The 14,856-nt window shown below is 43.7% G+C and overlaps 1 long non-coding RNA gene across 1 annotated transcript in view; it reads right to left on the bottom strand.

The window, feature by feature from the left end:
* Window positions 1-7,087, bottom strand: part of LOC109269621 (uncharacterized) — a 61,939-nt gene extending 54,852 nt beyond the window's left edge. Inside the window, exon 1 of the long non-coding RNA XR_002081170.2 lies at window positions 6,208-7,087. This is a non-coding gene — a long non-coding RNA (uncharacterized LOC109269621). The remainder of the gene's footprint in view (window positions 1-6,207) is intronic.
* Between the last annotated feature and the right edge of the window lie 7,769 nt (window positions 7,088-14,856).

Genomic DNA, 14,856 nt, shown 5'->3' with positions numbered 1-14,856 from the left:
ACTCATTCCTCATCTGGTTAACTCTTTCAGGCCATTTAAATCCTAGTCTGAATCTCGCCTTGAGGATGAGTCTGTCCTTACCTTATATGCCAACCAAGGTCACCCAATTATGGGTGTCAAATCCCCTTGTAAAATTCAGGACACTCCGAATGACTCATTCAGGGCTCTCTTCACCTCCAGACTGAACCCCCAGGGGAGAGGGGACAACCTCTCACTTGCATCCTGCTATATCCCTACACAATGAGGAATCAGAGGCAAGGCAGGAATCCCATTTATTCATCCACTCACTCACTCATTCATTCATCAGCTCTTTCCATTGTGGTAGAGTGGGCATTTCTCTCCTCTTTCCATCACCTGCTCTCTGCTACTGCCTACAAGAAAGGACTGTGCCTTGAACTCAGAGAGGAGAAAAACTCACAGACTCTTTGAGAGTATCACCTACCAGAAGTCGACCCTTAAAGTGTAAGAGGTTAAATGTCTTTAAGGTCTTGAAGCCAGACCTTGGTGAGGACTTCTCTACCTTTTCCCTTCCTTTTAATGGCAACATGTGAAATCCTCTGTCTGCCCCATGCCCCTTCCCAGCAGTGGGACCACGTGGAGCAGGGAATGACACAAGTTTAAGGTAAGACACTGGAAGCAGGCAGATTTAAGAAAAGAGTAATGGATGAAAATGGGCAAAGGCTCGTGTGGGAAGAGAGGGAAAGGAAGAAGTTCTGGGTGTGTCCTAAGAGACTCCAACTAAATCCCCCATCTAGAATTGGACTAGAGAAGCCATCAGAACACCTACCCCCTTGTGGATTCTGGGTGGTTTAGAATATTTGTATTGCTTAGGCCTGCAATAAAAGACTGATCTAAATGTTTGCCCAAATTCCCTGTATATGCTCATAAAGGGCTGATCATTTTGTTTGTAGTCCTCCTTTGGCAAACACTAGTGGCTATCCACCAGAATCCATGTATTCCTTCTTCCATAGGAATAAAATTTAAGCATGGGCATTTCTAGGTTATGCCCACATTTCCCAGACCTCCTTACAGCTAGCTATGCATGCTAAGTGCACGACTAAGTTTAGACCAATGGGATGTGAATGGCAGTGACATGTGGACCTTCTGCACCATCGCCAAGTCACTGGTCCTAGAGAGTTTCTAATTCCTTTACCATGAACAGCATCACAGAGGGACCATGCAAATGAGGACAAAGCCTTAAGGAATGCACACCAATAACATGAAAGAAAGGAAACTGGGTCCATGAATGGCCACATGAAGTAGAGCAGCACATCAACCCTTTTATTCACCTCAGGGATGTTTCATGAGAGTACAATAAACTCCTCTTCCTTAAGTCATGGTATTGAGGGTATCTTTGTTACAGCAGGTTAGCCATTATCCCAATTAACAGATTTCAGGCTTGTTTCTTTGTAGAGATGGGTTTTCAAATGTGTAGAGCTGGGTTTTCAAATCATTGGATGTGTAAAGCAACAAGGAACTTCCAGAATGTGTGTTTTCTCTTAATACCATATAGTAATCCTAACAGTGCTCCCTTGGGACTCACTTAACCAGGCAAAGGCACACATGTTGAATTTCATGCACATTGAATTTAGATGCATTTTGAGGCTCTTATGAAAATATATACAAATTATATCTATATATCTATCTGTTATAGCACAGTTGATATGCAAATGACATTCATGTTTTAGCCCAAAACCTGCCTTCCCCAAGAAGTCTTCCCTGAACTCTTCCTCCAACACTAACCAGTCTCTCTTTGTGCAGCCCTGTTATGCAATTGGTCTCCCTAAGTGTCCTCCACTTTCCTGGATAGGCATCTGTGTACAACTTCTTTCTTCTGCCAGTTTATACACTGATGTCTCTTCACTCATTGGCTTATTTTTTTTTAAAGAGAGAGAGAGAGAGAGAGAGAGAGGGTGAGAGCAGGGGAGAGGAGCAGAAGGAGAGAGAGAGAGAATCTTAAGCAGATTCCACACTCAGTGTGGGGTCCGATGTGGGGCTCAAACCCATGACTCTGGGATCATGACCTGAGCTGAAATCAAGAGTCAGATGCTCAACTGACTGAGTCACCAGGTGCCATACTCATGGACTTATTGAGGACCTTTATGTGCCAGGTACTGTGCTAGGTGCTAAGGTCAGAATAATAAATGACACAGATGTCTGTCCTCAGAGTCTGGTGGAGGGAGAGAAAGACACGGATCAGATATGACAATACAGTGGCAAGTACTACTACAGTGACATGAACAAAGTAGTTTGAGGACAAAGACAAGGAACAACTAACCACTGGGGGGATTTGAAAGTCTTCATGGAAAGGGGAGTTATTTGAATAGTCTGTAATATCTCATCCAAATACCGTCACATTTTTTTGGTATATCAACCAGGAATAGTCATAAAATAACACCAACACATTACTAGTGTGTATACTATTCCATTTGATCCACACAACCAGCTCTGAAATATGGGTGTTAACATTGCTCTATTTTTACAGATGGAAAAATTGAGCTCATAATCTTTGGCTCTCTCAGGGTCACTATGTGAGTGAATGGATTTAAGCGAAAGTCTTTGGGTTCAAAAGTATGTGAATTTTCCACCCCTACCCCCTCTTGGCCTAGCTTCTTGGAGACTGGCCTTTCATGCCAGCAGTTTATCTGGTTTTGATTTGCCATCTCCCTCAAATGCTGTCTTCCACCTCTATCCCTAAGCTCTGTATAGTGCAGCTTCAGGAGGGAGATGCCTCATATCCCCCCAATGGCTGATATAAATTCCCACAATATCAGAACCCTGGAGCCTGGTTATCTGAGAGAAGGCATCAGATGGCATATTTAAAAAACTATTGACTCCACCAATTAAACTGTTAGGGATTTAAATTTCCCACTATAATTCTCCCAAAGTCTATCTTATTAGAATGATGAAGACATTACTAAAAGTGGTGTTAAATATGCAAGATCCAAAAATACATATAAACCAAGAATAGATTGATCCAAAGGAGGCCAAATACATTCCGAGGACAGCATACCTACCTACTTTCAAAAAGCAAAGAAGAGTCATCTATAACTCAGAAAAAATAAGCAACAGTATAATCCTTAACCTTGTTAACAGGGCGGGGGTGTAGGGGGCAAGCACAAACTAAAATGACACAGGATATTTCACTAGTTTTTTTTAAAAAATAGATGAAGCATATTGCAAAATTGGGATTAACCATTTAATTACAAATACGTTAAAAAAATAAATATTTCTCAGAATTTACCAAGATGTTGACAGTGAATATAGTTAGGTAATGGTCATTTTTCTCTATTCCCTGAAACTTTAAAGTGCATGTATTATTTCTACCAAGAAAGAGAAGGTGGGGGTAATCAGGAAAAAGAAGGAGGTATGTAAGTATCCTAAGCAACATTAAAGAGGAAGGGATGGAACAAGAAACATATAAGCCATATAAAGACCAGGAGAATATCATAAGAAAACAAGTCCTTGATCTTTGTGCCAAGATTAAGGCCATCTGGTGAGTCCTATGGAGCCCTTCTCAGAATAAAGTTCTGAGTATACAAAATAAATGCATATGCTTACAAAAGAAACAAATTATATTGAAATAAAACTAACAAAATGTTAAAGCACACAAATTCGAGACTAAGTGATATGTGTGCTTCCTTATTGATGCCTGAAATAGTAAGTGGTGGGCCTAATAATAAATAAGTCATAATAAATAGTATAATAATAATAAATAAGCACAAATGATATTTCATCATATCTTCCACAACTGTAGTAGAATATGAAAGCTGATACTACTATGGTTTGTTATTCACATTCATCACCAAAAGACATCCCGAATTTCAGTTAGCAATAAGTGAAAATAATAGTGCTGTTCTTTTTCATCCACACTCATGAACAAAGGTTGGAACCTCAGTTTCAGAAACTCTATAGAAAGACCGTATTTCAGGATAATGCCATTTTAGCTAGACAAGAGAACTAACATTTGTTAAGTGCCTACTATGTACCATGAACTGTAATATAAAACATCATGTTCATTATAAACCCACTTTTCCGTTTACCCTCCCTAGAGGACATTGAGAGTGATAATAAGATAAGGTTGGGAAAAGAGGCTCCTCTGTTGAATTGGGGCCATATTAATAACATTAAATAACAGCCCAAACAGCTATCCGCTGTCAAGGTTAAATTCTACTAAACAATTCACTCCTAAATTCCTATGGTTGACTACCATCAGAATCCAAAAGTCGCAATCAAGAGTTCCAAGTTTATGATCTTTCCTCAAGCCCTAATTGTCTATGTTTTAAAAGCTAGAGACATTGAACAGGTGCTTGGCACACAAAACAGAGGGCCGATAACCAGGGCAGTTGCCCCACCAAACCCACAGTGGGAAGGACAGCAAGGCTGCTGTATAGGATGGGGAGGGAGGGAGGGAGGAACCTGGTGCTCTGAGAAGTGATGTGGGGGAACACCTCACCCCTCAGTGTTATATTCTCCAAGAGATGCTCTGGGTGGAAAAGAAAGACCCTAAATTCAACAGACTTTACAGAGCATTGACCTTCTGCCCAGCAATGATCCACCAAAGACTACAGGATCTCCTTTCTTCCCCAGGGAGCCCTACTGTGCTGCAGAAAGTCCTGCATACAACTGGCTTTACAATGGACTTGAGCTGAGGCTCTGCGGGTAGAGTCTGGATTTTCTGTTATTTGGGCCTCTTCCCTAGGTCATATCAAGATACTTAAATAAGAGACCATCTTGTGAAATGTCTTCAATCTAAAAGCAAATGTTTAAATTGCGAGGAAACCAAAGGCTCAAGAAACTAAATCAAACATGCAAATTCAATTTAAATACAGCAAAGAAAGCAACTGGTTACAGATGGTCACGTGGACAAATGGAGTCTAGTTGTCTATCTGGTCGCTTTACTTATTTACTTATTTACAGGGCCATCTTGATGCAAGACAGGCCTTCCTGAAGACTCTGTGTATCTGCAGGTAAACCTAGCACAGGAAATGGCATAAGAGTAGGAAGCTCAACAAATATTTGCTGAATCCAAATTGATTTTCCTAAGAGCTGACTCCTCTCCCTCTTACCCAGCAGTAATGTATCCTGAGGTTTTTTCAGCTCTCTTGCAGGCAGGCTTAGCCTGAGGCTACAGAGAGAACAAGGTCAAGGTTAATTAGGAACAGCCAAAATTCCCATAATGACAGGATTCAGGACTTCTAAGGACAAATCCTCAGAGTTCATGTACTCTAAAGTTCTTATTCCATGGAAGAGGGAGCAGGAGCCTCAGGGGACACCCAAGGACTTGTCCACTGGCTTACAGTGGGGGTGGGGGATTTAATCAGTGACCACATGCAGGCTTCTTCGGAAATTTGAATTCCATTCGAAAGTGTGGAATATTTACCTGAATATTCAGATAAGAGCAAGTCAGGAAACAATTCTGCAACTGCAGTTTCTTTGAATGCACCGTGAGTTCTTTCTCACAGTTCTGCACTCCTTTCTCCTACTGGTTTGGCAGGAAAAAAAGCACACAGACAGTGACAGTAATAATTACTTGGGCAACTAGCAGGAAGTGTCCCCCTAGAAGGCACCGGGACACAAGCTGCAGGGACGAGAGACACAGATCCTGTCTAGCCAAGATTACTGTTGGATCAACAGCATTGTTAGTGGGAGTCCATGAAAGAAGCTGCCCAGTACGACACTGGTGTTTCATGTCTCAGATGGCCCCATGCACTTCTAAAGAAGCTAGATCCAGAGGGAAAGAGAGAGGCTGGCCCAGCCTGGGCAAGAGGGAGGGTGAGACCAAGGAGCAAGCTCTGTTTGTGGGAGGGACTCGCAGCAGCCAGGCCCTGCACAGGCTCTCGAGGCTGTAACCTAAAGAAAAGTCAGACCTTGCCCCCAAGAGGGGCAAGAGGACCCCTGCAGACATCAGTGCCGACCCTACAATAACAATGCTACCACATACAGCTGTCCCCCGCTACTCTGAAGGGGACACGTTCCAGGATCCCCAGGGATGCTTGAAATCGTGAATAGTACCAAATTCTATGCATACTATGTTTTTTCCTATGCATACACACCTATGGTAATGCTTAATTTATAATAAGGAACAGTAAGAGATGAATAACAATAACCAATAATAAATAGAACAATTATAACAATATACTGTAACATAACTTAGATGAATGAGGTCTCTGTCTCCCTCAAAATACCACATTGTACCTCACTCACCATTCCGATGATGCTGATGCTGATGATTTGAGATAACAAATGCCCATGTGATGAGATGAAGTGAGGTAAATGACGCAGGCACTGTGACGTGGCATTAGGCACGTTCCCAGGCCCTGCTCCAGGCCCAGTGAGTCAGAATCTGGGCAGGGGCCCAGCAGTCTGTGTTTTATCCAGCGTGGGTTAGATACTGCTCTAGTTGATGGAGACACCCAAAGGACACTGCCTCAGTGGGCCCAGAAAGTGAGGAAGGGACCAGAAATTTGGGCAGTGATTGTCCCTGCTGGAGGAGGATGTGAACAGCATTAAGAAGACAGAGGAGCAGGGTGCCTGGGTGGCTCAGTCAGTTGAGCATCCGACTCTTGATTTCGGCTGAGGTCATGATCTCAGGGTGGTGAGTTCAAGCCCCGCGTTGGGCTCCATGCTGAGTGTGGAGCCTAATTGAGATTGAGGAGCAAGTCATGGTAACAGAGGAAGTGAGAGCACAGGAGACAGAAGCACAAGGAAATTCATAGGGTCCTTGGGTCCCAGGTTGTTTGGAATGAAGTGCTGTTGGGGGAGGTGGGAAGGAGAAGAAATAGGCTCATGTGTGGGGCCTCCCCATTCCTTCTTTCCCTCCTGCGGGCTCACCAGACCCTTCTTCAGTTTCCTCCCTGGGCGGTTCTAGATGACCATGGGGAGCACAAAGGTAGGACCAAGTGTCCAGGTCTGCAGTCATCCCAGGAAGGCTGCAGTCAGTGGACCCTCAGGAGACAAGCCGGTCCTGGAGATAAACACTTGGGAATCACTAGAGGTTTGATGGTTACCAAGACTGAGCTCTGGAGCACCTGCCCGGACTCACGATTTCCATCCTACGTGCACCAACCATGTGACCGCGGGCAAACTTCTCGGCCTCTGTTGCCTCGTGTACAGTGGAGATGGCAAGAACAGAACACACATTTTAGGATTGTGATGAGGACAAAAAGAAGTAAATGTAAAGCCTTTAGAACAGGCCCTGCATGGTGGTATTAGCATCAATTATGAACTACTATTAACAGTATTATTTCCTTTTCATTATCCCCGAATGTGGTGAGATTTGAAGGAATGGATCAGGTCCTCTGAGATGAGAAGACCAATGGGCTCTTGTACTCTTTCTGCTTCAGCAGCGTTAACTCAGGCCCTGACCTCTGGGGCCCTGCATTGCTCTCCTCCTTCTAGCCTGTACCTCTTCTTGCCTCCCTGCCCCCCCCCCCCATCATTGTCTTCTCAGCTGGACTCAGTTGCAACCACCCAGGATATCACGACATATTCGATGGGTGGCTGGGCTTGAAGACAAATCTCCAGGAGGAGAAAAATTTCTTTAATCCATATTGGGGCTGATCACCTCCTGGGCACAAAAGCCTGGGAGACAGAGTCCCTGGCCTCCAGGACCCCCCTGGCTGGAGGTAGAAGGTGGTGTATACATGTACCATATAAGTACTAAGTGAAAAAAGCCAGGAACGGGATTCAGAGCACAGGAAGAGGCCCAAAGGAGAACTTTATCTCTGACTAGAACCCTCCCCCCACAGCCCACTTACCAATTTGTGTTCTCACTCTGGAATTATCAAAGCACAAGAAATCTGCTATTGAAAAAGGAAATGCCAAGATCGGGCAGAATCCTTTTTTTTTTTTTTTTTTTAATGTCCCATCTTTTCTAATCTGGGTTTCAGAGGCAGGGCCCACTGGCAGGAGGAGAAAAAAGCACAACCCCGCTCTGACAAGCAGTTCTCCTAGAGCATGACGGGAAACAGAAAATAGCCCACAAACAAGGCAACATGGGGCAGAACCGCAGCCAGTGCCTCCAGCGGCTTGGACTGATTGCACTTCTGGTTTCAACCCTGATCAGCTGGATGGATGGATGGACTAAAATAGAATCCCAGAATGGGCTCTGAGAACTAAATAGAAAGAGAAAGGCCCAGAGGCACAGACAGGACTCCCCCCCAGAGATACAGAGGTTGTGGGGAGAGGAGGAGAAACAGTGAGAAGAAGAGAAAAAAGACCCCAAATGGGAAAACCGCCAAGGAAGAAGGGCCTAGGAGAGTGGCAAATGATGGAGAGGGCTCATAACTTCCTTCTCAGCCTGTCTGAGGGAGCAGAGAAATTGGATCACGAAAACTGGTGCAAGAAGCTGGAAGACGGGCCGGGAGAAGACAGTGTGTCTGATGACCCAGCCTTAGGCTTGGAATTAGATGATGATTCTCCCCAACACAGCACCGAGGTGAGTGCCCCTCTGACTAGGAAAGAGTGTGTTCTAACATCCCTGCGGGGCAAAGGCTGTATTTTTTTGTTCTCTTTTCCAACCCTGAGAAAGGATCCTGTCTCCCCAGAGGTCCCATTCACTGAGACCCGTCTGGGCAAACCAGAGGCTTCAACAGCATCTCATAACAGCACGGGCTTTTGGGTAGGAGGAATAATGAAACACCTTATTGGCAAAACAAATATCAAAGTGCAAAAGGACTGCTCAGGCAGAAAATGGAGGGAAATCTCTTCCTTCTGTATCCGACCCACACGCAAAGTCTTTTCCAAATTGGGTGCTCTTTTGGTGTTGAGCTTTTTGGGTGTTTTGTTTTGTTTCGTTTTTGTCTTTTTGTTTCTGTTTAGAGTTTAATATAAGTTGGTTGTTGCCTTTTAAGTGAAACGTATGGTCCTATTATTAATATAGAGTAGCTAGTGATTGTGTCCTCAGACCGTCAAAAGGGACTCCCCTTCTTCATTCCATTTATCTTCAAAAATAAAGTTTCTTTTTTATTTAAAAAGTAATCAGGGGTGCCTGGGTGGCTCAGTCAGTTAAGCGACTGACTTTTGATTTCAGCTCAGGTCACGATTTCACACTTTGTGAGTTTAAGCCCCACGTCAGGCTCCACACTATGACAGTGTGGAGTCTGCCTGGGATTTTCCCTCTCTCTCCCTCTCTCTCTGCCCCTCCCATGTGCTTTCCTCTCTCAAAATAAATAGAGAAACCTTAAAAAAATTAAGTAATAAATACACACTGTACTGGAACAAAAAACAAAAGAAAAGAGGAACTAACCCTAGTCCCACAACTCACAGAAAATTATTTATATCTTTTTATAATTCTTCCAGTCCTTTTGTCCCTACATACGTACTCTCCCATTTTTAAATTTCTTTCCTGAAAAACTATCAGAGTACAGCTACTTGCAATTCTTTTTAAAAGGATATGGTAGATGGATGCTATTTTTGGCTGCCGAACATCTGTTTTGCCTTCCTTTGATAACTGTGCCCGTATCTTTTGGGTATTACTTTTCCATTGACTATACCTGGTGGGAATGTCACTTGGAATGTCCTGTGTGCCCCTAACCATGAGGAGGGAATCTGACCCAAGTTAGGCCAATCAGATGCTGCCTTGCTGAAATTTCAACCTTGACTAAAGTGGGGGGAAAAAAATGAAAAAGGTTGAAACTCACGCATCACAGTGCAATTTCCAAATAAGACTTTTTCTGTTGTTCTTGCCACTTCTATACCTCAACCCCCTTCTCCAAACTTCTAGTCAATGCTAGGACTAGAAGGGCATGACCCCGTGCCCTTTCAGAAAATTTACTTTTTGCTTCAAGCAAGAAGAATCCATTTCTGCTGTTTGCAACCAAAGAACCCCCTGTGAAAATGTGGCCAAAAAGAGCATAGGAACCAGGATACAAGGAAAAATCTGCCAACTTCCCTGCTATCACTTAGCGAGCATTGCTGTCCTCCCAGGATACCACATCCTTGTTCACCAAGTTCCTTTAATTTAGTCACAGAACCAGTCTCTTATGCCAGGATGCTGATACAGTAAATTGGTTGTCCTAAAGGCCCTGATTTTTCACACCTCCATGTAAGCATGCCGCTGGCAATGTGACATTTTAGCACCTCCTCTAAGGAGAGAGAGTCTATTTCTCCATGCTTGAATTAGGCTGGCCTTGAGACTTGCTTTGGCCAATAAAATGCAGCAGAAATGAAGATGGGGACACCTGGGTGGCTCAGTCAGTTAAGTGTCCAACTCCTGATTTTGGCTCAGGTCATGACCTCATGTTGGTGAGTCTGAACCCCGTGTCAGGCTCTATGCTGACAATGTGGAGCCTGCTTGGGTTTCTCTCTCTCTCTCTCTCTCTCTCTCTCTGTCCCTCCACCCACTCATGCTCTGTCTCTCAAAATAAATAAATACACATTTAAAAAAAGAAATTCATATGTGCCCATTCTGAGCCTGGGCCCCAAGGCCTTGGGTGCTTCTACTCAACTCTCTTGAATCCCAGTCTGCTCTACAAGAACACATCTAGGACTGTCTGTTCGATTGGAGAACTACATGAATCAGACAAGACATATCCTGACGCCATGCTAGACCAAACAACCCCTGGCTAAACTTCCTGTGACTGCAGATCCAAGGAGTGAGTCCAGCCAAGATCAACTAGGTCCCTCCCATAGCAGCAGGATGACCCAGGTGGCCTGTAGACTTGTGAGAAAAATACATGCAATATTACTGTGTTTAAAAAAAAATAGAGATGGTGAGAGGTGTCATATTATCTGAACAAAATAATAAGGGAATATGTTATGAAAAATACCATTTAATTACTTATGGGACAAAATACCATCAGTTGAAACTCTCCCAGAAATGCCATAAAATACAGGATAATCCTGACTAACATCTCAATTGATTTAGCAGCGTTGATAAGAACATGAGTCCAGAGAGCCTGATTTAAATCCTCATTCTGCCACATACTGGCCATGTGACACTGAGCAAATGTGCCACGGTTTCCTCTACTATAAAAAGATGAAAATAATAGAACCAACCCCAAGGGTTAGATGACATGTAAAGCGTTTAAACAGAAATTACTCCATATGATGTTAGCCATTATAAATATTATTCTTCCATGACAATTTGCTGTTCAGAGTCAGGAAGCTTGAAAAACATCACAGTCTTTTATTTCCTTCACTCCGTTTGATTATCTTTACATTCTACTGGGAATAGTAGATATTACTTAATATACTACTGATACAGTTGGGCTTGATCCTACCTATTGTTATTTTTTTCTATTTCTTTTGAATTCCTGCCTCTTTTTTGGATATTGTAAGTACTCAATTTCCTTATTTTTTAAATGTATTTTTACATACATGATTTATAATGTATCTTTTAAATATATCTAATTTGTATACATAATTTATAATCTATATCATACACATAAAATTTCTAGCATACATAGCACCGTTCTTTCAGGGGTTACTCTAAAGACTACCGCACACATCCCTAACTTGTTGAAGTCTAACTAAATGAACATGTCACCAGTGGACAATACCAGGAACGTAAACCCCTTTTACCTTGGCTCCTGTCCCCCCCAACCCCCCACACACACCTTATGTTCAGTTATTGGTGTGTATTTGAAGCTCTGGGTAGTGTTGTCCTCCTCCAGGGAGGATTCATATTGGCTTCCATCAGGAACCTAGGTGAAATCCAACCAGAGATTCTCAGAGGTCCAGCTGTGCTCAGTCTTCAGTCTTTATGAGGACTGGTTTGTTTCTAGTTCTTCTTTACTTCTAGCAAGGGCTTCTTCCTGGGGCTTCCCCACCTCAGCACTATTTTAGACCAGATCTTTCTTTGTTGTGGGATTCTACCCACTAGAAGCAAGTAGCATTCTTTCAGTCGTGACAACCAAAAACGTCTCCAAACATAGTCTAATGCCCCCTGAAGGAGCAAAAGTGCCCCCATTGAGAGCCATTGTCCTAGGATGTAACCCTACAGGATCCCCACCAAAAGTCCCAGCCCCTGAGACTGTCAAAGTCCACTCACTTCTCTGCCTGTTTGTTGCCTCTCTGGGATGAGGAAGAAAGCTGCTCTCAACAGGTCTCTTACCTCTCCTGGCCCTCCTCTCACAAACCCTGGACCCACACTTTCTCTCTCCCTGAGAGCTCCTCCAGGACCTTTTTACAAGTATTTGTTTGCTTTTCTAGTTCTCAGCCTGAACAGCGTGTCTAAAATGACTTATTTCATCACTGTAGATCTGAAGAATTATAATCAGTTGGAAGCAAAATCTTAAATAATTTCAGTTGAATATAGATACATAGAACTGAATGTTCTCTTCAAAGTTCTTTAGTACAGGCTCACAAAGAAGGAACATGATACAAATGATAAGAGACCTGTTCTTCGAGGAGTTTGGGGCTGTATAATTCTTTGCTTTGGGGCCCAGCCCTGTGCATTCTGGGATGGTCAGCAGCACCCCCAGCCTCTGGTACGAACAGTAGAAATACCTGTCCTTAGACAAATTTACTCTCCAATTGGTTTAACAGCACATGCACATTTCAAAAGCTAAAATAAAAAGATTTCAGTTGAGCTGCAAAGTACATGCATATCTTCTCCCTCAAAAAAGCAGGTAGTAGAAAACTGGGGAACAACATGTTTATTACAAACTCAGTTCAATCCCCTCCTTTTTACCAGCTGTGTGACCTTAGCCAAGTCGAAGTTCAGGGCATTCTACAAAATGAGACTGTGGGATTAGACAATCCATCATTGCACTCACTTCCAGCCCTGACAGATGAGAAGTCTATTAGATATCAGGTTTGTGATCATTTAGAACACCAAATACAGCCAAAGGGACGTAACATGTTGATGAGAAATCGGTCATATCTGATTGATCTATTTCATTTCAAATGAGGTTCCTAATTGAGAAAGTAGAGGAAACTCATCAGACCTGGACTTTCTGGCTTCCAGATACATCTGAAAAAAGACATCAAAATGTCCCTCTGGGGAAACTGGACAAGTGTGGCCTGGTGAAGGCACAGCTCGGGCAGTTTGTAGCTAGATGATTTCCAAGACCCTAAGAGTTCTGATTGGCACATGGCTGGAGGTCTCCCAAGGCTGCCTCTGATGTCGTAACCCCAGGCAACACCAGCCTCTTCAGGCCTGTTGCTGCTCTGTATCAATGATTTGGATGACAATCAAGAAAGCATCTCATCAAGTGTATGGGTGTTTTGAAGATGGACTTCACAGGTAAGGTGAACTCAAAATCAGGTTCGTCTTACTCCTTTGAATGCCACCTTCCTCCTAAAGATGAAGCATCACTGTGGTTTTCTTCTCCATTTGCATCTGCCTCTGAGTCTCTTCACCCTAAAGCCTGAATTGTCGCCTGCACCCCCTGGACACTGTGGCTCACAGAACTCTGCTCTGCATTTTATAGAGCAGAAAACAACTTCAAATTATAAATCAGGCACTAAACCCTAGAAATATATTTTCCTTTCCCTGCCACAGAGAATGCCTCCTGACTTTGGGGCTCCTCCCTGTGGTTCGGCAGTCTACAGAGTCACTCAGGCTTCTCCCCGCCCCCGCACGAGGTTCTTGGGTCCCTGACAACTTCTTGTCTTGTCTGCAATTGGATAATCAAAATGCTGTCTTAGTTTACTATACAAGTATGTTCCCAGGTCTACTGACCTCATCCTTAGTCATCCAGTGCCTGCCTAGGGTGGGGATGGGGTGGGGTGGGGGTAGGAGGGGGCTTGCCTTCTTCAACTGAAAGGCCTACAAAGGCATCATCCTTTCTACCCAAGAGATAAATTTTGCCTTTAACATGTGGTAGACTTTAAAGGTTCTTTGCAGCCAGGATTCTATAATTCTGTGGCTTTACTTGATTTCTTTTCACATGGCTAAATGCTTAAGAAACAAGGAGCACTAGCCACCCCCACAGTCAAGGACAGGAGGGCTAGAGTTCATAGGTTGTGTGAATCAAAGTTTCCTAGAACACAATGATGACTGTCACACATTTGCAAATCTCCTTTCTTTGTGCGTTTGTACAAACCCAAATATATGCTCATCCCCATTCAATAAACACAAGCTTAAAATCCAGTAGAAGCATGAAGCAGTGACAGAGGATGAAAGAGAGTAAAAATGATTTAGAGGGGGAAAAAAATATACAAGCACTGATCTACAGCCCAAGGAAATGAAATGTCCACGCCAGAAAAAGGAGTGGACTAAATGAGATTCAGGATTTGGGTCCCGAAATACCACCCTCCCGCTTCCCTCCCTGTTTGGTGCTGGTGGGGAGCAGTGTGCTGCCAGCAGATATTTGCATGCTCTAAGTGTTCCGCTGGGGAAGTGGGAGATATCGAGACAGATGGCTCTAGTAAGTGTGGGCGAGTCTGACGTCAAGTTTATGAGCCAAATGGCGTTTTCCGAGTTCCCCCTCTCCAAATCCCATCCATAACAGACCCAGTAACTCAAGCCATGTCCCACCTTTGAAGCCCCCCCCCCCCCGGACCCCCATCACTGCCATCTTCCTTTCCTCTAATAATAATCAATGACTCTTGGAGGTTAAGAATGGGCTGCCCGGTGAGGCACTGTGACTTTGACAGGTGTCACTCCCAGAAGGACACCAGGGGTCTTCTCTCTGTAGGCCACAGACCCTTCATTCCTCCACTTACTCATCCGGCACTTATCAATACCTACCGTGTGCCAGGCACTGTGTTTTGCACTAGGGAAACCAGCATCGTTCTAGAGAAAAAAGATAATAACTATATAAATAAAATTGAGGAGTCTGGCTCCTGGCTAAAAAAGTGTCTGTGATTTTTCAGAACCAACCACAGGCAATTACAACAGCCCTACCTGGCAGGCCTCATGGAGGAAAGCTGTCCTCCTCACACCTGCCTGGGTACAGCCAACAC

The sequence above is a fragment of the Panthera pardus genome, unplaced genomic scaffold (assembly GCF_024362965.1).
Source record: "Panthera pardus isolate Hobbes unplaced genomic scaffold, ASM2436296v1 HiC_scaffold_13, whole genome shotgun sequence".
Lineage (NCBI taxonomy): Eukaryota > Metazoa > Chordata > Mammalia > Carnivora > Felidae > Panthera > Panthera pardus.
Note: the sequence above shows the minus strand (reverse complement) of the source record. Positions and strands in the feature narration are given on the sequence as shown.